The sequence below is a fragment of the Aythya fuligula genome, chromosome 1 (genome assembly GCF_009819795.1).
Source record: "Aythya fuligula isolate bAytFul2 chromosome 1, bAytFul2.pri, whole genome shotgun sequence".
Lineage (NCBI taxonomy): Eukaryota > Metazoa > Chordata > Aves > Anseriformes > Anatidae > Aythya > Aythya fuligula.
In genome coordinates this window covers 136463802-136486280 of record NC_045559.1, presented here as the reverse complement: position 1 = coordinate 136486280, position 22479 = coordinate 136463802, and positions in this window count along the sequence as shown.

Below are 22479 nucleotides of genomic sequence, written 5' to 3'. Positions count from 1 at the left end.
AGAACATTTGCTGTCATAATTCTAGACTTTTCCTTTGTCAAGCTTGGAATGTGGGTTTTTGGGCATATTGGCTACATGTAATTCCCTGTGTATGTAATATTGAGGAGAGTGAGACGGTAATCTTGTTGGGTCATTAGAAGACAGAATTAACTAATCTGATATTACACAGTCCAACATGAACTAGCTAACCTCTGTTCACATTTAATTCATCGGGTAGAAGGTGGCACTTAAGAAGGATTTTATTTTAGAATAGAACCTTTTAGTACAGAGAGAGAATCCTTGTTATAAGAAATCATATCTCTTCTTCTCCCAGAACATGTAGAGTTGAAGGCCAGAAAGTGATCATTTAGTCAAGCCTTCTGTTACCATCACAGATGATTATGTATCCCAAATTACAAAAATAAAATCCAAATAACTTGTGCTTCATTGAAATAATATCTCCAGAAAAGTGACCAGTCTTACATGGAAAAGGCCAAGAAATTTAAAAAAAAAAAAAAAAAGCTGCAGAGTTTTCAAACTTAATTGCCGTCCCCCAGTGCTAAAAACATACACTTCTTCTGATCTAAATTTTCTGTCTTCAGCTCCTCAGCCTCTGGGTTCTCATTATTCTTCTCTCTTCTAGAATTTTGCACTGGATTTGCTACCTGAGAAGGTGTTTATGTACTGAAATCATGTAGCCTCTCAGTCTTGCTTCAATAAAATAAATACATTGAGCTCCCTGAGAGTCTAACTGTAAAGTATTTTCTCCAGGATTTATATACCTCTTGTAGTGCTTTCTTCACATTTTCCATTTTTTCCATTTCCCTCTTAAAGTATGGACAACACATCTGCTCACCATTGTCGTAAACTATCTCTTTCTCTTGTTCCTGCCTCCCCTATTTAAACATACAAAGGCTGTGCTTTTTTTTTTTTTTTTTGTCACTCTAAGACTCTTTGTGTTCTTGCTGAGCTGTAGTTACACTGGAGTTTGTTTATTTTAATTTATCTGCAGATATTTTTTGTGTAATATTCTAGAATTGCATGGTAAGTTATTACCATAAAGCTTCAGGGTAATTGCCTGCTAGTGTGTTCCATGTAACGTTAAAGGTCCAGTAGTTCTCACTGTACTCCCAGCAGAAAGAGCTTGAACACTGGGTATACAATGACATTTTTCCAAAATCTATCAAATCTGGGTATTAACACAGTGACAGACTTCTGCAGAGTGACACTAGCCAAATAATTTGACTCACCATGTTGCATTAGATTTTTGTGCATGTCAACAGTCTGTGTTGTGATGAGCCAAAACACTAAGGGAAACAGTGCTCTTCCAGAAATGACAATTTAAGCCCGTTTTAATTTTGTTACTTCACTAAGCTTACAGGTTGGCAGCTGAGAATCTAGCTCACCCCCCCCAATAAGGCTGTTGCTTTCAGCCAAGGAATTTGCAGTATGTTTTAATGGAGAAAATTAATTGCATAGCAAAGAGCCTGGTAACTTTGGAAGCCAAACCATGGACTCAGAAGAGAGCACATTTCTAAAAGAGGATACTAAAGAGCAAACTCCTACTCTTAAGTGCATAAAAATACCATTTTGGATTCAACATTATGGGCTGTTAATCTGCATTTTTCTACTTGTGTTCCACCCTAAGTAAGGATTTCCTACTGTCATTTTCAGATTTCTCCCTGGCTTTTTTTTTTTTTATTTTTTTTTTAACTGGTACAGTTTGAAAGGGAGAAACCCCATGCCTGATGACTGTCTCATAACATCTGTGTTACTAGAACTGGATTAGGAGATACAGGAAGGCCTTGATCCAACAGAACCCTTGAATGTACGCTAAACCTGAAGAAAGCTTAGACTGTAAGGTGCTAGGAACAGAGTTGTTTTGTTGCTGTTCACACAGTGCCTTTCACAATGGCATTCTTGCCATGACAAAAAGCTTCCAGGTGCTCAAGTAATAAAACTGAAAAATATGCAAATAGTCTCATTGAAGATCCAGTGCTTTGACGGATCAGGGCCACAACTCAGCGGATGAATGATGTTGGCTCACAGCAGCTGAACAAGCCCTATTGTTTTAGGAAGCTGTCATCTTGTGCTCCAAATTCTAATCCTTCATTAAAAATAGCCTCTAGCATATAATTGCAAAAATAGCCTTCCCCACTTGGACTGACAGCAAATTGATGCCGTGTTGCCTCTAGCTTCTGTAATAACTGGAGACAGCAGCTCAGAATGGCCTATATTCACTCCTTTCACTTCAATATCTTGTTGACTCTGAAGCCTAATGATGGCTTTCTCAGAGTCCATGCTATTATTTAACTTAGGAGCAAATACACAAGAAACATGAAGAAAATGATCAACAGGATTTTATGTCTTTAGAGCATTCAAAACTTAAAATGTGTGATAATTGTTTTCCAAGTGATCCTTTTCTTCAGATATGATCCTCTGTTTCATGACAGGGAAAGGCCACCATCTGCCTCTCCATGGTGAGTTCTGTATTTTGTAAAAAAACATATTTGTTACTATGGAGGGAATTGGAACTTGTTCTTAAAAAGTCACACTTTTAAGGTTCTTCTGTTTTGCTTTACACACATAAGAATGTAATTTTAGGTAATTTCCAGATTACCATGTTTACAATAAAGAGTTACATGTTTATTCACAATGGCTTACATTTAAGTTCGCTAGCTTGCCTTCTGACTGTAAATGTGCATAACGTGCTCATGTGAACTATTCATTTTTTCCCCCATTCAGTTTGCAGATGAAAGAAACATGGAATGAACTGAGTAATATAACTAACTAACCAAATAAATATCCAAGACAAGGCCAACTGTACTGCAGCCAGTCAAGAACATTTTTTTTTTTTCAACATCTGTTGAAAAGCATCTGTGGCATTGGACTAAGAGCAGGTGCAGGATTCAGGAACATGGATATTTGAGATGCAGATGGACAATGTGTATAAAAATTTTTTTGAGAATCTGGCAGTTAAAATAACATATTCCAAGGTAGCCCTGGGAATTAAAGGATGATCTTTTCCTGAGGTTCAGACTTAAATATTTGGTGTTCAGTATGTGTGAATGAAGGGGAAGTTTTGAAATCTGGATAAATCCTAGCATGGTCTAAGGAAAGTATTTTGATCTGGAACGCTGCAACTAAAGACAGTTACAGTTTCAATAGAAACCTTTTTATCTATTTATCTATATCTATTTTAGAAAAAGCATTAGTCCTTGTGAAAATGTGCTTTTATAAACAAAGAATATATGTAAGACTGAAAAAAGTCATACAGTTTGATAACAATTTGCTCTTTCACTGTAATAATTTGAAAATAAAGTGTGCTAACGAAAATTGAAATAATGTTAGACTTGTGAGAATGTCTTTATGACCCACCTTAAGGAATATACAAGAAAAAATATTTAGTAAGAAATGCTTACATTTTTTTTTTTCCTTTTTCCTGTGAAATCCTCTTGGTGTTTGTTAATTTGCTAAAGACATTTCAGAATGTAGTCTTCTGTGACACAGCTGGTATCAGGGGCTGCATAAAACCTGCAATGTCACAGAATGACGCAGTCTATGATATGTTCTATAAATCAAAAAACACCATTTAATTTCAAAGGCAAGATGTGAAAAAAACGTTTTCTAGATTTTTTTTTAATATTTATTTATTTATGTATGTATTTATTTATTTATTTATTTTCTGAGGACTTCTTGATACTCAGAAAGATTACTTACTTGAAGAAACCAGAACATAATCTGGGTATTAAGTCAGTTTTTCTACCATCTCTGCAGGCCTCTGTAATTAGAGATTTTTTCTCTGCTGTGACAAAGACTGTTGAGTTGAAGTATTTCAGAATATTCAAAATACTTCCCATTTACTGTAGTGGAAATACAAGGAAAAATACAATGCATGCAAAGGAGATGAAAATAACCTACTACCAAAGAATTTGTTTTCATGTGGTTCTTAGTTTATTTTGCCAAAGTATTTTTGTAAGATACTGATATTCGTCTTTGCAGGTGGGTTATGACTTGCCCTATTTATAACAATGTATGATTATTTTACTTGTGAATTTCTGTTCACCAGGGTGATAATAAACATACGCTCTGCTTTCCTGCCTCTACAGAGCTGGAGGCGGGTTTTCACCTTGTCCTAGTTAGACCAGTCATTGATACAATGTAGAGCCAATCATTAAATACAGCTGTATAGTTTGCCTTACTTCTCCTTCAAAATATATCTGAGACACCTTATAGTTTTAGCTGTATCAGGCTCTTCCTTAGCAAGTAAAGAAATGCTAGAGGAGATTGTCTACAGACTTAATTGCACTTTCACTTATGTCTGACAAACTAATTGTTAATTACTAATTTAATGTAGCTTTGTTGATCTGTTTATCAGACAAAAAAAGTATATTGTGCTTGTCTTTTATTATTGTTGCATGTCAAATGGAGGTGGGATTTGCCTCAATTTTTGAAGACCTGTTTCAACAGAGCATAGCTAAAATTTGCAAGAATTAATTTGTGTAATATTTCCCCACAAGGCTGGCTTGTCAGCCTTATCAAGGCGCTTTATGCTGTCCTTATAATGTAATATTTAACAACTTTGTTTTCTGCATTTGGTTTCCTTGGTACCATTACAGTAGGACAGGAAAAAAGACAGACACAAAAGCATAAATGTTGCTTTAGCAATTAATCTGCCAAACTATATACAACCATTTGGATCACTAGAGAGCAGCACCCCAATTCTACAAGCACCCACTAGAGCACTTTACTTTCTTTGTGTGGGTAATTCCACTATTTCCTTCCTGCTTTGTTGTGTGGGGAAATGCTATGTAGCACAGCTGAGATGTATTGTGACAGTTTGCCCCCTTGTTTTATCTCTCTACTGAATTTGAAGGGGTAGGGCTCAAACATGAGTGAAGTATGTACATCTAGAAGAGCCAGCCATACAATTCTAAATGCATAGGGTCCTTGGTTTGGACTTCCTGTAACATTTTGCAGCCTGCTCAGGTAACTTCAGAAATACCACTCAATTTCTGTGGCTTCTTGGAGGTGTTGAATTCTTCCCCTAATCTGAGTTTTTGGATTGATAGATGTATTGCAGATTTCAGGAGGGCCTATTTGAACCAGTGCTGCTAGAAGCTAAGTGAACATAGTTCACACTCCCCAAATACAAGGAATTAAAATACAACGTTGTCAAATTTGGGGTGTTATGTCCTGATAATTTTCAGTTTTAGGGAGAGGTTCTCATCCCAAATTTCAGGATGAGATGACAAATTCAGATTTCCACTTCTGTTAACACTAAAATGCATACCTTTCCTCTCCATGCTCATTCCCACTGGCAGTCATTGTAACTGAGTACCAGTTGCATCTTACATGAACTGGGGAATGTGCTTCCCTCAGTCCTTTGCCAGCTTCTTCACTTATCCCTCTCCTGAAGCTTCTGAATCCAGCCCAGTAATATTGCTCCAGAAAGGCATTCCAGTCCTATTTCTATCTCTATTTTTTAATTTATTTTCTATTTATTACAGTTCTATTTCTTTATTTCCTCCTCAGTCTTCCTTGCCTTCTGTTATTCACAATTTGCTCCCCATAGAGGAGCAATGGGACTCATCATTTTTATTTTATTTTTTTTACCTCACTTTTACTCTTTGGTCACTTCTGACCAAAATGGGCATGCCTACTAGAAGCAACAGCTTCTGTGAAGAAAAAAAGAGACAGGCCTCTTAAATAAGAGTGCCTTATAGAGTCAGTCCTTGTTAAGAAGATGTGTGAGATGACAGCCATTTCCAGGCACAATCTTTGAAAGGAAGCCAGGCATTCTGTGTTGATTTCAAAGCCTTTTGTTACCAGAGAACATTTTTTACATTCCCAAATGCCTGTCCTTTTAGTGGTATTCTGTATCAAATCCAAACAGTATTTTGAAATGTCCTTCATTTTGGATAAATTAGCATAGACACACTAATATGACAGTAAATCATTGTACATTGCCCAAGTCTTCATTAGTTTAACTGATGCCATCTTTTCTGAGTCCAGTTGAACTCCTTTATCATATGTCCTACAGAACTAATCGCATCCAGCCAAAGTTGGCACAAGCTGCAGCTGGATTTAGATTTACTTGCTATGTCTTTCTTTCAAGGATGGGTGAATCATTTTCAACTCCAAGGAGCAGATAAGCAACCTGTACTGCTACCTGACTGAATTTGTCATGAATGTGAGATGTGATACTTTAATACACAATGGGCAGTACAGCAAACTCAAAAGGATGTAGATAGCCATTGACACTTTAGGGTAGAAAACGTCTAGAAAACAAACATTTTATGTTCAACTCCTATTAAAGGGAATAGTGCTGAGCAGCTATCTGAAGTGCACAAGAACTGCTTGTGTTCTGCTCCTCTTACAGAAATATTTTTGGATTTTATTATTATTATTTTATTGTTTGAAACAGAGCTACTGAGGCTGTGTATTCTTGCCCTAGCAAGCTTTGGCATTTTTCATAAATTGTATGCACTCATTAGCCACTTTCGCAGACATGCTAAGCACCAGAGGACTGCAGTGTTCATGGTGGAAGTTACTAATCAGCACTGAAAACTGAATTGCATGAGCGAAAATTTTCTTTCTTACCAGCTTTTGTTTCACTAAGCAGTGTTTCTGGCCATATGCACTCTGCACAGGGAAACTTTTGTAGTGTTTGCAATATTGTTTCAGAAATGGTTTTATGATTTGTGGCTTCCAGAAAAACATATTCCAATAAAACAGCTTTGACACTTGCTTCACCTGGTTACTCTAAATATTAACATCTCTGTTGAGTGAAGGTATGGCAAGTGCATCGAGGACATAGTAATCTTGGGCACTTCCTCTTTCATCACAGACAACTGACACAGAAATTGTTCCAGCTAATTTCTTTTTTCCCCCGGCAACATGGTAATCAAAGACTTTAGGGAGATACTCAGTACGCAACCATTGAGATGTTGGCATGACCCCAGGAGATTTTAGGTTTGCTTCAAGGTAGTAATACAGACTTGGGTTATCGAGATCACTGAGTGCCACATTAACACATGTAAATGCTCCCACCATACAGAAAAAAAAAATCCACCCCCCAGAAAAACAACTAAAAAACCCATCCAACTTGCTGAATTGTTTCAGTCCTAAACAGTTACCTGTTTTTCTGTGGGGCACATGGGAAGAAAACCAGGCTTTCCCCTCGCAATGAGCCCAGCAGCTCTGGGATGGCTGATGGTGGGCAGTGTTTGTGTGCAAAACCAGGGATATTAAATGGCATTTCATGGTGTAAAGGCTGAAACCGGATGGAAATGTTTCTTAATACAGTGCATGTTTTTGTCTGTCTCAGTCTGTCTCTGTTATTAAGGCCTGTCCTTTTCTTGGGCAAAGGGTGTGGCTGGTGTCTGCCTGCTCTGAGGGTGACTGATCCACTGGGAGGTGGGGAAATGAGGAAAACCCACAAAATTTCTGCCATTTCCTTTCTCTCTCCATCTGGTAAAAGAGTACTTTAGGGGTCTTGGGTTGTGGTGATGTTGTATGCTGCCTTTTTTTACAGATGTGGGAGGCCTCTCTGCCCCAAAGTCTGCAGCTGTGTCTTGTTCTCCACGCACCTGCCCCGGGTGAGGGTGCTCCCTACAGCAGTGGCAACATGGAGGACCTTTCCCTGGCAGAGTGAGGAGCTCTCTCACACCTCTTTCTTTTCAAAAGTTTCAGGCCTCCTCTTTCAATTGCATCTTGGGGATTTTCCTCTCTGCTCCCCAGCGCCAGGGACCCCAATGGTAGGCTGGGTCCGAAGCTGCCTGGGGGTGGCCAGTGGCTTCTGGCACCTTCCTGACAGTGTCACTCTTGGGGGTCGGTGCAAATACACAAAAAAAGGGGCTTATAATGGGGAACACACCAGGTGTGGTGTCACTGTGGGGCAGCACTGGGAAACACATGTGGACTGGGGAGCTCTGGCATGTTTTTGGGAAGCGTCACTACCTGGAGCAAGCAGTTCTGCTCATCTGAGGGGCTTGGCCCCATGAGCGTCCCATCCTGGTAGCATGAGTGCAGGGTGAGCCAAGGATTTAGGATTTAAAGGTTAGTTAAATATGCCCCTCCGAAGAAGAGAAAAAAAAAAAAAGGAAAAGTTTTCTCACTTTTTTGATACAGTACTTCTGTTATCATGATATTAATAATTTCGAGGACACTGTGGAAGACTGTACTAAGCTGTTGCCGTGTCAATTACACAGAGCTATATTTTTGTGCTCATTATTATTCTTGGATGTCTCTAATTTACATCTAAATGTACTGACTAATTTTGATTCAATCATGTCAAAAATGATAGGTCATGTGTGGGAGGAGATGACAGTCCTACCATCAGGAATTGCCAGAATGTGAATTCCTCGGGGCAATGATTTAATGCCCAAGTCAAGCAGTGCTGTCAGAATTGGAGGCCAAATTATGACACATTATGCTGTACTATGGACTTGCACATACAATACATATGAAAAAAGTGACTGAGATTGGAGTTATTAAACTATGCTTTAACCGCTGCTACATTTCCTTCTCGCTCTTACTCTCCCCCCTGCTGCCCTTTTTTTCCCCGCTCACCGCATTTGTTCAGAGGTACTAATAATGGTACAGAAACCTCTTCTGTAACAACCAACATCCCAAGCCATTCTGAATAGCAGTGTGTGATTAAAGTGGGTGATGAAATAATGGCACTTGATGTACATTTCTGCTTAGCCTTTCTTTAAATCATTTACATTTTTTTAGCAAGCGACATGTCAGCTAGATGTTCTGTGAAAGGGCAGGTTCTCTTCATTCCTTCATTGTGTTTTTTTTTTTTTTTTTTTTTTTTTTTTTTCCCCGGGATTTTTTTTTTTTTTTTTTAAGGAATCCACTGTCTCTTGATAAACCTGCTGAATAAACTTCAGCATCTCCAGAGCAATCTGCAGGAACTGATTTGCATATTGGATAACACATCCTAATTATTGCATCTTATTTGCCCTTTTTTAGCTTAAGGGTTTTTATCTGTCTGAAGTGAGATTTTTTAAAAGAGATGTTTATTTTTCTACCTGGCCTTTTACTACAAGGGGAGAAGCTGCAGAGCTGTTTACCATGAATGCTGTATAGGCATTTCGTTGCATAGTCTTGTTCTATTAGGGCTGCAATTAGTGTCTTAACATTCTTGGTCAGAGTTTCTGAGTAGCTGTTGAATTTGATGATCTTTTGTTTTCCTATCTCTATTATATGTTCATCTTTTGTAGTTCCAGAATAATGCAGTAAGGTACCTAATAGCTATATAATTGATAGCTGAGTCAGAATATATTTTTTTTTTCTTGGCTATATAAAATGACTCCTAAAAAAGTCTTAATAAGTTGAGGTTGCAAATCATTTGTTTGAGAAACATCATGCTAATTGATTTTATTGGCACAGGAATGAATGATTTTTACAGTGCCTGCTTAGTTCTGGAATGTTTAAATGAAATCCTTAGTCTTTTTTGAGGTATTGGAGATAAGCAAAAGGGGAGTTTTTGTGTACCATGACAAGTATAATATTTTAGACATTGATTGAGAATCTGGCTCTAGCAAAAAAAAGTCTGACATTTAAGCCTATAAACTGAGAATGGGCACTGAGATGAAGTGCCATTGCTGAATTTGGAAAAGAATGGTTTGATTGCCACCAAATTTGGGTAATGGAATCAATGATCTGGATGAAGTGCAGTGACATTGTCAGAGAGTATTCAGAATATTGTTTAAGAACCTTGAGGCTTAATGTTCATAAAGTCCCAAATCCTCAGAAGTAAGTCTCATCCCAAGCAGACTTGCCTTGTTACAGACACGTGGCTTGTGCTGTTCTTACCTTACTCCCCTGAGATCATTAAAATTCAGTGTCTCAACTTTCTCAGCTGGACTGGGGCTAAATGCCAGCATGGGGACTGCCTCAATGCTCCATGTGGCTGTGGCTCCTCATCGCTCCAAATACCCAAACATGTGCTGGAAGTGTAAGAGGCTTCCAAATGGTTTTTGTTCTCTGTGTGTTGATCTAACAACTGTTCCTGATTTCCTCTGAGGCCACAGGAAAAAAAGGCAGCAGGATGGATGGACTGTGTGGGCCAGATCTGCCAGTTGGATCGATCAGCCCCATTTACATCATTGCAATACAAATGACAAGTGTTGCACTAGGTGAAGAGTGTTTCACACCCACTCACGCAGAGGTGAGATGACTGCCCAATGTGCAAAACATTGGAGAAAGGTCTGTCTGGCTTGAGGGAGGTTTCTCAGGCAGTTGGGATGGCTCCCAAACTCTCTGGATTTTTGATGTGGTTGTTGATGTCCGTGCCAAAGCTGCAATGCTGAGTGCTCCAAAGGGTAGTACAGACAGCAGTAGAAATGAAAAATTCAATCCAATCAAGTTCATCTTTCCCAGGGGCCACTTTGGGGAAAGAGGAGGAGAATTTGTCAGGACTTGGAAGGAAATGAACAGGAGGTTGTAGGGATTGGATCGGATGTTGGGATTGTAAGAGGCAACAAGAAGAATCTACAGATCTGAATTCACTTCTCCAGGCACGCAACCGAAATTCCTCCTTGTACTGAAATGGAGTAGAAATGATCTGCAGCCAAGTGGATTTCATACTTCAGTCTGCATTTCCCTGAATGTGGAGAGTTCTTATCCTTGATAATTAAACTTCAAAAGCTAACACTCTATTAAATGAATAAAGCTATTATTTCAGTCTGTTTGGCCACAGAGTCTGTTGGTTGACATAGTGAAGGCATTAAAGAGGGCTATAAACTTCATTGTTTTTCAAACAAAAGTGGTGTTTTAGAAAATGCAGCAAAATCATCAGGAATCCCTTAATCTCATCATGTCTGCAGAATTTTCTGTGTGCCTGAACATCTATTTTCAGTGTTTAAGAAAAATATGGACTAAGCCATTTTTTCCCACTTCTGCTGATCTTGGGCTTGCTAAAAAGAAAGCACTTTCAATTGGCAGAGAGAAAGTAAACAGCTGACAGGGTCCATACCTGGAAAGACATTTTTTCCTTGTAGCTCAGTCACAGACTCTCAAAAATGTGAAGAACAGAAGCTCGTTGGGTAAAACAGAAAGCCGTAGCTCAATAAACCACCATGCCTTTTTGCTGGTACTTGAAAGAAATGTGTTTTTCTATCAGACCCATGTAAGTTTGCACAGTTTTGTGCAAAATTATTTTTGGACTTCTATCTGTGGTCCTACATATAAAGCCAATTGCTTCTTTTGGATTCCTGAGCTCTGGAAACAGCTGATACTTTGCAGATAGACCTGTGTCAAGTCTCCATCATTCCATTTTTGCCAGTCTGCTTAACCCAATTTTTTCCTGATTTTCCTGGAAATTTTGCATGTTCTCTCTCTCTCTCTCTCTCTCTCTCTCTTTTTTTTTTTTTTTAAATTTTATTTCCTTTTTTCCCAAAACAAAAAACCCTCTATTCCACAGCATAAAGTGCAACTTCTTAAGTAAGCCAGTCACTAGCTTATGTAACAGACTTATTTTTTTCAAGATAAGTGTAGAGGAGGAACCAGGATAGACCAGGATAGATGTTGTTTGAATAGACTGCAGCTTTATTAACACATCTGGGAACTATCCAGCAATAACTTGTACAGAACAGATCATTCTTCCTTCCATAATCCACTCCACCTGTTGGAGGGCTGCCATCAGGACGGCTGGCCAGTGTGACCATTCTGGCTTGTTTTCTGGCCTTACTTTCTATGTGGCCAACAGCGCAGCAAAGAAATGATCAGACTCTGAGCCTCCTTTGCTGGTTTCTGTTTGCTAGCCTCCTAGATTTGTGGTCTGACTGCCCCATGCTGGACTCCTTGCAGGTTTTAAAATATTGAATGTAGTTTTCCAATTCCTTTTTGGGTTCCTGGACTGCTGAAGTGACTTTTCTTGACCTGTCCCATCTGTAATCCCAGCCCAGTGGCTCTCTGGCCAAATGAGAGGAGGGGAAGAAATTTTCCCTGGTGTGGAGGAATGTGGCTTTTATTCAATATATTCAATATATTCCTAAACTTTGTCTTTTCAAATGCACTGTAAGCTAATACCAACACACGCATGTTTTCTTTCCCCATTACACATCTGTGATTTTTTTTTTCTTTTTGTTTAAGACCAGAAGATGGCTGGATTATCTGTTTCAACTGCAACTACTAGTGTCTCATTGTTTTCTCTTTTCTGTCCTTCTGAGTTGAACTGGCTGAGCTGGCATGAAATTGTGTTTCTGCTGCAGGTTAGCCAAAAGTGGTATTTGATTTATTCATGGTATCTGTCATGAACATGGTTGATTTCATGCACTTCAGCCATTTAAAAGTCCAGGTGGTGTATACTAGTCATTGAGCTTCTCTTGATAGCCAGCTGAGAGAAAAACCTTCAGAGAGCAAATCACACAGTCTTAGTGACTTATTTTGCCTGTCATGAATTGCTTTTTGTCACTGGTGCATAGAGGGCCAAAATGGCTAGATAAAGGTAGATGCCAAAGGTAAAGATACCAGAGGTAAAGATACCAAATCACTCTCAAGAGACTTGCGGCAGAACTATAAAAACTTTCTGTCTTACTGAATTATTTCTTAGAGGATTTTTCCATTATGCCAGCTGGACCAGCCTAGTACGTCTTACCTAAGCATCTCCACAGGGGCACATATATTAAAAACAGCTGTGAAAAAACAGACACAGATAGGTGCTGAGGTAGCCATCCCATGCAGAATAATTAGAGAAGGGCATTTCAGACATACTTGGCCCTTTCCATTCCTGGAATCCCTGTGCAGTACAATAGCAATAATTCTTGGTGGTGGAATGATTTTCCACTGTGGAGTTATAAGACTGGATCCAAACTTTTGTGACCTGGCAAGCTGTGTTTTGTAATCCTCCAGGTAAGCTAGAAGTAGCCTGAATATGGTGAAGTTCTGTAACCTCTGTAATAGGTGTATTTTGCCACCTTATCCATGGGATGGATCCTGGCTGTCCAGCAAAGATTTTCTCTTAGTGTCCACAGTCATGTTTTCCTCTCTCCTCCCAGTATTATAGCTATCAGCCACTGCTATCAACCATTTTTTATTTTTTTTTACTGTGTTAGCAACTGACCCACAATGCCCTTTGCTGATAGATGGAAGAGTGAGAGTTTGGCAGAGACAGGTCAAGATCCTTTTTGAGTTCTTTTCATAGCACGGAAAGTCTCTAAGGAGGTAGGTGGATCTTTTCCTGTTCATGAAAAGGATGTCTGACCCTCAAAAAAATGAGGAATATGAAGAAGGGGAAGAATACCAGCCAACAGAAAACTCATGCTTGAATGTGTGTGTGTGGGAGGACAGTGTAGAAGCCAGCCACTGCTGGAAAAGGATGTTTGTAAAATGGCTTACACTGGAAGAGCAGCTGTTAGCAAAAGACATGGAGGATGCGTGTTGCTTGCTGATGGGAAAAGGATGTAGGAAGGATGGCACATCTAAGTCCTTGGCAGAAGACAGGTTCAATTTGCATTTGGTACTTTTCCTCTTATTTCTTTCCCTGCCCATGTGGTATGGAAAGTCTATTTTAACTAGTGTATAAAAGCATTCCAAATTAGACCTTGTTATGAGTAAAGGAGGAAAAAAGCAGATGTGAGTACACGCTCTAATTAAATGGAATGGTCCAGCTGCATCCTGGCACTGCTTTTGCCGAAGATTGGCATACAAAAAATATTTTTTTAAAGTAATATATTTCTATACAGAAAACTTTCCTGTTTGGCATAATGGTAAGATGAGTTTATTATTCAGATTCCAACAAATGCTGTTTTCCAGATGTGACTTCACTAGTTACTCCAAGCTATTAAACTCTCAGTGCCCTCGGACTTGACACATATTTGACATATAAACACCATTACACAAATAAAATATAAATTCCTCAGAAAGCTGAGCTAATAACATTGGAGGGATAAACCTTTAATGTTAGTTGAGGATAATGTGAATTACCAATAGCAAATAACAGACTTGGAAATTGTGTTAACAGGACAATGCCTGTGGTGTAAAGAAACACAAACAGGCAGAGCAAACAAAATATTATGCCTGGAATGTGATTTGGAGAACTGCTCCGGCGCGTAGCTGTGTATAAGACAAACAAGACTGTGTGTGCATGTCTTTACATGGGTGGTGGTTGCGTCATAGTTTCTTTTTGAATAATCAGTAATTAAAGAAAGGCCTTCAAAATAGCTGTTATGATTTATTGGCTTAGAGTAGACTCTGTTGGTTTCTGTCATAAACACAAGTTGAGATTTGTGAGGGCTTCCTTCGTATGGCTCACTCAGGGAGAAAGTGGAACTGATTTAGCACTTTCTGCTTACACCTTTGTATGAAATGACTAATGCTTTTGTTTCTTCTGCCTGACTTTGTGGAATGATTTACATTCAGGAAAAATGGGTCCCCGTGGAAATAACAGTTATTAATTTCTAGTACCAAGGCTGTTAAAACAGTCTTGGTACCTTCATGATAAAGAATAGTGTGGTTAGAATCACTGTGGTATAGCATTCACTATGACTTTTTTAAATGTTAATTTTTTAAAATGTTAATTTAGTCTCTTAATTTGACCTCCTGTTAGGCACTTTATGAAATGAAGATAAAAGTGGAAAGTGCTTCATCCACTTAATGAAATAGGATTTCCTTTGTGATTCCATATAAATTAGAGTACAACTGCTACTATTTTACCTGACACAATAATAGAGATGAAATTAATTCTCAGCTGTAAATCCTTGCAGTGGTCACTTTACCCTTGTGGATTAGTGCATTTTACCATTGTCCGGAAAACTCAGGTTATTTATTTATTTATTTTTTTACTTTGTGCTGTTTTCAACTTACTGCAGTTGTTTTCCTCCTGTGTCTGATACCCTGCAGATGTGAAGAATGCTGGGGATTAATATACACCAAGGGGAAGATTAATAACGGTATGTTCCTCATACAGGACTGTTTTAAGGTGGGTTGCACAGGTCACTGTATTGTTTCACTTTCTTTTCCAAACTCATGGCAAGTGATTAAGAGGTGGAGGAACAAGAGAGGCTTTGGAAGAAATAATTTGAATACCTTTTTGTCTTCATGATGCTTATTATAAGACATCCAGGTTTGAAGGCTGTGTCCTGTGGATATTAAACATTGCTCCCTGAGGTGAGTCTTTCCATGGAGTCTATATGATTACTGGCACCTCAACAGACACACTGGGGATTGAACCAATGATGTCAAAACTGTGAACAGCAACAGCTTGAGCTAAACCTCTCTCACACTGGGAGGTCATTGATTCTGTGGAGTTTGCAAAGGGGGAAGACCAGCAGCATGCACTATTGTGCCTTCATGTTCAAGGACCTTTAGAGCATTAACCAGTGGTTAATCTTCCCTCATCAAACCCATGCATTTCAGAGAAAAACAAGCAGGTAACAAACTGATATTGGAGTAGATGAACTCTTTAAAGGACCAGGATGCTATTTAAAAATGTACTTTTCTATTCAGATGCAGCATTATTTATGTTTTGCTGATGAGTTCATGAGGCTTGTGGAGCCAATAACACTGTGGGCCGATAAAGATTTCTTCCTATCTATTTTGCACTCTTGCAACCCCTATGGAAACACTGGAAGTACTCCTCATTTATAGGCATATGATATCATAATCAGCTCACTCTACCACCACTGGCTACAGGCAGCTGCTTTTAACATGAACATGTTTTCCCCCTTCTGCCGGTGGGTTTGACTTGTACCAACTCTGTATGTGGTTTTGGTTGAGGAATAAATTCCCAGCTATTCAGTGCAGTGTTCTGCCTCTTCGTTTACATCAGCAGGACTTTTCCATTAATGTACAACCTTGTATTCAGTTGGGACCAAGTAATATTCCATGTGTACTGATTTTAGTCCATTAAAATATTACACATTTTATATTTTTAAAAGGAACCACAGGAAATTCAATTCTTTCTTTCTTTGAGTTTCATTATTCCTATATCAAAAACCATATGTGGGTTTCTACTCTGTTGTTTGTTGTAACATGTGGCTGAAAAATAATATAAAATTGGTACTTAATTGGACTATGCTTGGCAGAGTAGCTGCATCTGGTTTAAAGAAAACCTAAACATCTTCCTTTCTGAAGACTGTGGGGCCTAGAGAGTAGTAAAAAGAGAAGGCTTTAAAATAATTGTCTATCTGGTTAGACAGGAGAGCCTGGGTTATGGGGCCTGATTCTGATACTTCTTGCCTTGGTAAAAAACAAAACATCAGTGGTCCACTAGAGTCAGTCCACTACTTTAATTCAAGTAGTATAAAACCCATTAATGTGAGATCAGGTTAAGGTCAATTATTTGGAGTTCAGAGGACTGTAGTCCAAGATCTGCAGTCCCTGCCTTTTGAAGTGTAATAGCTTAGAGCACTGGGCCCCAACAGCTTTATATGCTTTGCTGGGAAAATCTGCTTCTGGCCTTTTAATGATTAGAAGAAATTGGAAAGGAGTTAGTTTCACCTGGTGGGGTGGCTGAGAGATAGGAGAACTCACAGCAGGCAGGCAGATTTTGTCACTTGTGACACTGTAGTGGACACCCAGGTGAGGCAGGGCTTGGGACATCCAACTTGGCCCCACTTCATGTCATCTCCCAGGGCGTCCTGGGCTGACAGAGGGTTTACTTTTGCTTTGGTGAAGGGTGGGCCAAATCCCTACGAATGGCAGGCATCACCATCTGAGTGCGGAGGGTTGGCTTGGGGTGGAGGAAGGAGACAGTCAAGCTGGGACAGGATTCTTATGTATTAATGTATCAGATTAAGGTAAACAGAGAAAAAAAGGAAATAAGTAGCTCATAAAGCGTATTTTTCTGTTGGAAGTGTTGTTTAAATTAAATGTGAACTTCCATTACCTAGAAGCTCAGAAAGCATCATCAAGTATCAAACCAACTAGAATCATTAGGGAGAATGGCAAATTTAAGTGTATCCTGAACTTCCTTTTAACACTATGTATGTCATTTCAGTTGTGTGCAGCAAGCATCCAGCCAGAAGTGTTTGAACCAGATTGGAGCAAAAGCTAGGCAGGCTTTCTCACTTAAGGAACATTTACTTGCTTTAAGTGATAGCAGGGCATTTTCAGGCCTTCCACAATGTTTCTCTGTGCTCCTGCCGTTCAGGAAAAATATCCTGAAGCCGCTTAAACTAGAATAATTAAAAGTAATTAGCACTTGTATGTGGTGATTCCCGTCTGTGGGAATGTAAGCCATGCTTTTCTGACAGTGAAGATGAGGTGTGGGGAAATTAAGTGGTTTGCATATGGTGAAACATTAAGTTGGTAGCAGCTCTTGGAAAATGGAAATTGGATCTTCATATTGCCCACCCATTTTCTCCACAGCATGGTCTCTCAGCATGGACATTAATACCAACATTTGTATTTCTGTGTCAGTTTTTTTTTTTTTTTTTTTCCAATGAATATTTATCAGAATGTGGTTGGGGGAGGAGAATAAGTGTAACCCTCATCTTCCCCAGGGTCCTGCCTTTAGCCATTCATAGGTACATTACAGATGAAGATGGAAGATTTGTGGGTCAGTAAGTTAATGGATTTCTTTATCACCCACTTGGGTTTCAACCTATCCCACTCAAAACCTATCATTTGCAAAAAACATGCCAGCTCTGAAGGCTGTAAATTCTGAATGTTAATTCAGTGAGTGGTGATTCAAAAGGAAAACAAGGAATTAAAGGTTAAATGACCTAACGGAAGAGAAAACAAAAATACTGACTATAGCTGGGTTCAAGTCCAAATGAAATATAGATTGCTGCCTGTTTTGTGACACCAAGGGTAGTGTTTCTAAATCTATTTTTCTTGATTGCCATGAGGTACTTAGATTGTGTCAATAGTACTTTTGGAAGCAAAACAAGCAAATGAAAAATTATTTTTTCAATGGGTAAGAGAAACCAAAAAATCTTGTCATATGTATATATATATATATAACTTTCCTTGGGATTAAGACACAGGAAACCAAATTTTCTCACCACTGAATATGAATGAGTCCCATTAACTTCAGTAGATTCAGGAAATGGGAGATTTTTTTGTTCTTTTTGTTTTGTTTGGAACTCATGATAGCTAAGCAAATTTTGTTTTTGCTCTCAATGTTGCATATCAGCACTACATTCAAATGTAGCATAGATTTTTAATGCCAAAAGCTGCAGAAACTCTGGGTCACTGTGTTTTTCAAAGTGGCTGGCTGTATTGAACAATAAAATACCATAAAATGAGACACAGATTCCATCTGTAAAGCACCTTACAAGAATGGTGAAAGAAAGACATTCCCAGGCTAGCAAGTTTTTTTCTTCTCTTCCCCAAAGCTGAACCCTTGGAATAGGAATATGCTAAGACTGTAGACCATCTAGTAAAGTTGCTGGTTGGGAAACAGCAGTTTACTTTATTGATTTTTTCAGCTAGAACCTTGTTACCTCCTCACACTACCTGGTGGAAATGAAGTTTATGTTGCTAGAGTCAGGCGGCTGAGATCAATAATGATATGGTGAAGGTAAGCAATTTCTGTGTAAGTTAGCCTTTATAGACAGATCAGTCATATAATGAAAATAAAAGGCAGGGATTTTCTTGAAGTACAGGTGTTTAAAGGGTTGCTAGAACTCAGCCTAGATTCCTGGGGAGTTTTTAGGAAGGCTAGTTGCTTGCAAAGGCAAGTGATTTTTGTTGAGCATACAAAGGGTGGCCAAATCCTGAAATAGTGGCCTTGCTTGGGAATGGTGCATTAAAATGATCCTTCCCGGTTTTGAAGCTAAAAGTTGTAATGAACATTAATTGCAAGCACTCTTGCATGCTTTGGCTCCAATTTAGCCTCCATCTAAATTAGCTAAAAATCTATGGGCTTGATTTATTGCATTTGCAACAGTCGCACTAAAGGAAGGTAATTCCTTCTGAAAATGCCACATGCAGGCAGGAACAGGAAACCAATTAGGAATCAGTGGATGATAAATGGGCATTTTTACCAGCAGTTTACTTAATATCCCCATTAAATAAGCCTCTTTGCATTTATCATTTCATTCTCCCTCAGTCTATAAGGTCCTTTAATTGCTGCCTAAATGAGCCCTGTGTTTCAGTCCAAATTTAATCTTGGATTGCGAGAGAGATATCCTTTCCAATGCTTCCCTGCCCAGCTGCCAAGAACTGTCAGAAATGATCACATAGCTTTGCACATTTCTCACAGTCTCATTGGAGAAATATAAGATTGACAGAAAAAAAAAAAAGCACACACACAACCACCAAGGCCATATTTTTGCTTTAAATTGTAAACTGTAGTGCAAGCAGCTCTTTTCCTCAATTGCATTTCCTATATATTTTTTTAAAAGTTGCACTAAAAATAGATGGAAGTTGTAATGTTGCCCTGTGCTTTTTTCGTTTGGGAAGTTACCTTCAGTGGAAGTAGATGTGTGGCAGAACTAATGAAGTGTTACAGAGTTTGTGCAGCAAACAATTACTGGCTAGCTGTGGCTGTGTGGATTGGTTGCTGAACATGTGATTTGTGGGTGGGACAAGGCATCTCTGGCTAAAAAGCAGTCAAAAATGATAAAGAATTCCAGAGCAGTTGCCTTAACCTATTTTATTTTATTTTATTTTATTTTATTTTATTTTATTTTATTTTATTTTATTTTATTATTTTATTTTATTTTATTTTATTTTATTTTATTTTATTTTATTTTATTTTATTTTATTTTATTTTATCTTAATATTCTATTTTATTTTATTTATTTATTTTACTTATATATATATATTATTTTTTTTTTGCAGTAAGGCTCAAATTTGGTTGTATAGGGCTTGGGCTCTTGGAAGCAACAAATCAGTTGTGGTATTTACTTGCTTCTGTTATTTCTGTTATATTAAAGGTCTTCTTCTGAGCTCAGTGGGTAAGCAGATGTTTGCAGCATGTGTAGAATTCATGGATCAGCCCCTAAACACCATTTTGAAAGTGGACATTCTTAGGCATTTAGAAGGAACTGACTCCTGAACTGCAGTGGACTTTCACCTGGGTGGTCCAGATGTCAGACCTTGTGCCAAGAGTACAAAGCGTAATCACCAGTGCTCTAAACCTCACATATTTATGAAATATTGGCAGCAAGAAACAAGGGCCAGTGGAGGATTATCATGCAGATATTCACTGTTGATTAGTCTTCCTAATGTCAAAAGAAAATGTCTGCCTTGGTACAAAGAGTGAATCAACACAAATACTACTACCTTGTTTTTCATCCAGACTCTTCTGCTGCTAATTTAAAATATCAATCAAGGTAGAGCCAGGTGTTAATACTACAGAGACTTTTAGTTAATGGCAGTGGGAAAATCTAGGACCCAGCCACTCAAATCTGGGGTTACATAATGGCAAGTGTTTTAATAATCTCCCCAAATAAAAGAACAACCTAATTTATTGTATAACTTGTCTTTTCAACACTATAAAACAACAAATATGACAAGAAAAGCAGAAAATACAGCTTCTGTGGAGCATAGACACGGGGTTATAAAGTGTTTGTTTTATATATCAGCTTGCTTGCTATTTTTCTTTCTTTAAAAAAAAAAAAAAGAAATAAATAAAGAAAGAAAGAAATACAGAACATATAGATAATAAGACCATGGGAAATATTAGATGGATCTCAAAAATATTTTTCTCTTAATTCATTGAAAGGTGCTTGGGCATGGACAATGTCATGTGGATTCAAAACTGTAGGAAAAATCATAAACAAAGGTAATCATATTCTGTTGAGAAAGGGAAATGATTGATGGGCTCCAGGGTGCACTAATATAAGATTTGTCTTATTTTACCATCTCCATTAAAGATTCGCAGGTGAGAGTAAGCAGGAAGTTATTTACATTCTGACATGATACAAAGCTGTCATCCTATGCCATCCAAAATCAGCCACTTTTGAACATTTTTGTCTTAATGATTTCCTTATATCATTCGTCATCACAGGGAGTCTGGGGAAAACCCGACCTGAAACCTAATATTTCAGATAATGAAGATGAGATTACTGCATAAGAACGGCTGTACCTAGCTAGACCAAAGGCCCATTTATCCCAGCTTCTGTCTCAGAAGTGACCAATGGCAGATGCCTAGGGAAGACTATAAAAACAGGGCAACCATTTAGGGAGATTTTCATTGAATAAGGAAGCTGAGGTGTGAAAAGATGAGACATCCATCCAAATTAATTCATTCAGCACCTGAGAGGCTAGTCAGGACTACTTGTTAGTTGTCCTCAGCTTCTGAGAACTAACAGTTACAGTTTTTATTTCTCAAAAAGCCACTGAGAAAAGCAAGTCATCAAAATCCTATCATTAAGGGAAGGGGAGAGGGGTGGAATTCTGTCACTGACAGAATTTGGGCTTTGAGGCCCCCCAAAAAAATGGTATAAATGGATGGTTTTCAGTACGATATGGTGATGTTACTGTGCATGATCCCAAGACTTTAGCAGGTCCATTTATAAACTGTAAGAAGATGGGGATGGAACTGATGAGGTTGCACAATCTGCAAAATTATTTAGCTTAGTCCAGATGAAATAAGAGTGTGAGGAACTCTGGTGGGACTTAACAAAGCTAGGCAACTGGGGAACATGATGTCAGATGAAATTCAGTGATGACAAATACATGGTAATACATATTGGTAGGAATAATTTGATCTACTTTGTTCACATTGCTGGGTTCTAAATGAACAGCAGCAGCTGCAGAAAAAGGGTAGCCTGTCACTGTGGACAAATCAGTAAGCAACAGTGTCTAAAAACAAGAAAAATGTGAAAACCAGGGGATAAGAGAACACTGAAAATACTGGAATGTCATCATGTAATTATAACTGAAAATATAGAGCATAAATAGGAGGGGCAAAGAATAGAAGTGATAAAATTTATTAAAGGCATTGGGAGGACTCTAGTGGGAAATGAAAAGATTACAGTGTGAGGACAGTAAGAAGGGAGCATGATAGAAGTATGTGATGAAGGATATATCATGGGTTCTTATTTATCCTTTTTTCTAACAACAACAACAACAAAATAGGGTTACAAAACAAAAGCCCAGAATAGGGCTACAGGAGTTCAAATGTCCATCAGTCCCTCTTTAAGCTGACAAAGAACTCACCCAAAATGTTTATGCTAACGAGGTATGATCTCCGAGAGTCTTTATTGACCAATTTCTTTGCTCCTCTCCTCCCCTTTTACATCAAGGAAAACTGTATGAGGGAAAAAGAAAGCTAACCCTTAGCTTGGTAGATATAATATCTATCCATATATCACTCCCCAGTGTTTGGCAATAATGCATTTACCATGCTTCCTACTGGCCAGCTTTAACATCTGATACGCAGATCTCTGTCTGCCATGCTGTCTCCCTCTTCCACACCTCTTGATCTGCTCAAGGCTTGTGGCTGGGTGATGGTGTAGTGCCAGAGCTCTGGGCTCTGCCTGGACCAACCTGGCCAGCACACCCTGCGCTGAGGCTCCCTTGCTCACTTCTTCCTACTGATTTCAGCTCTCTGAAGGGATCAGAAATGTCAGCCTAAAACTCTGTCTG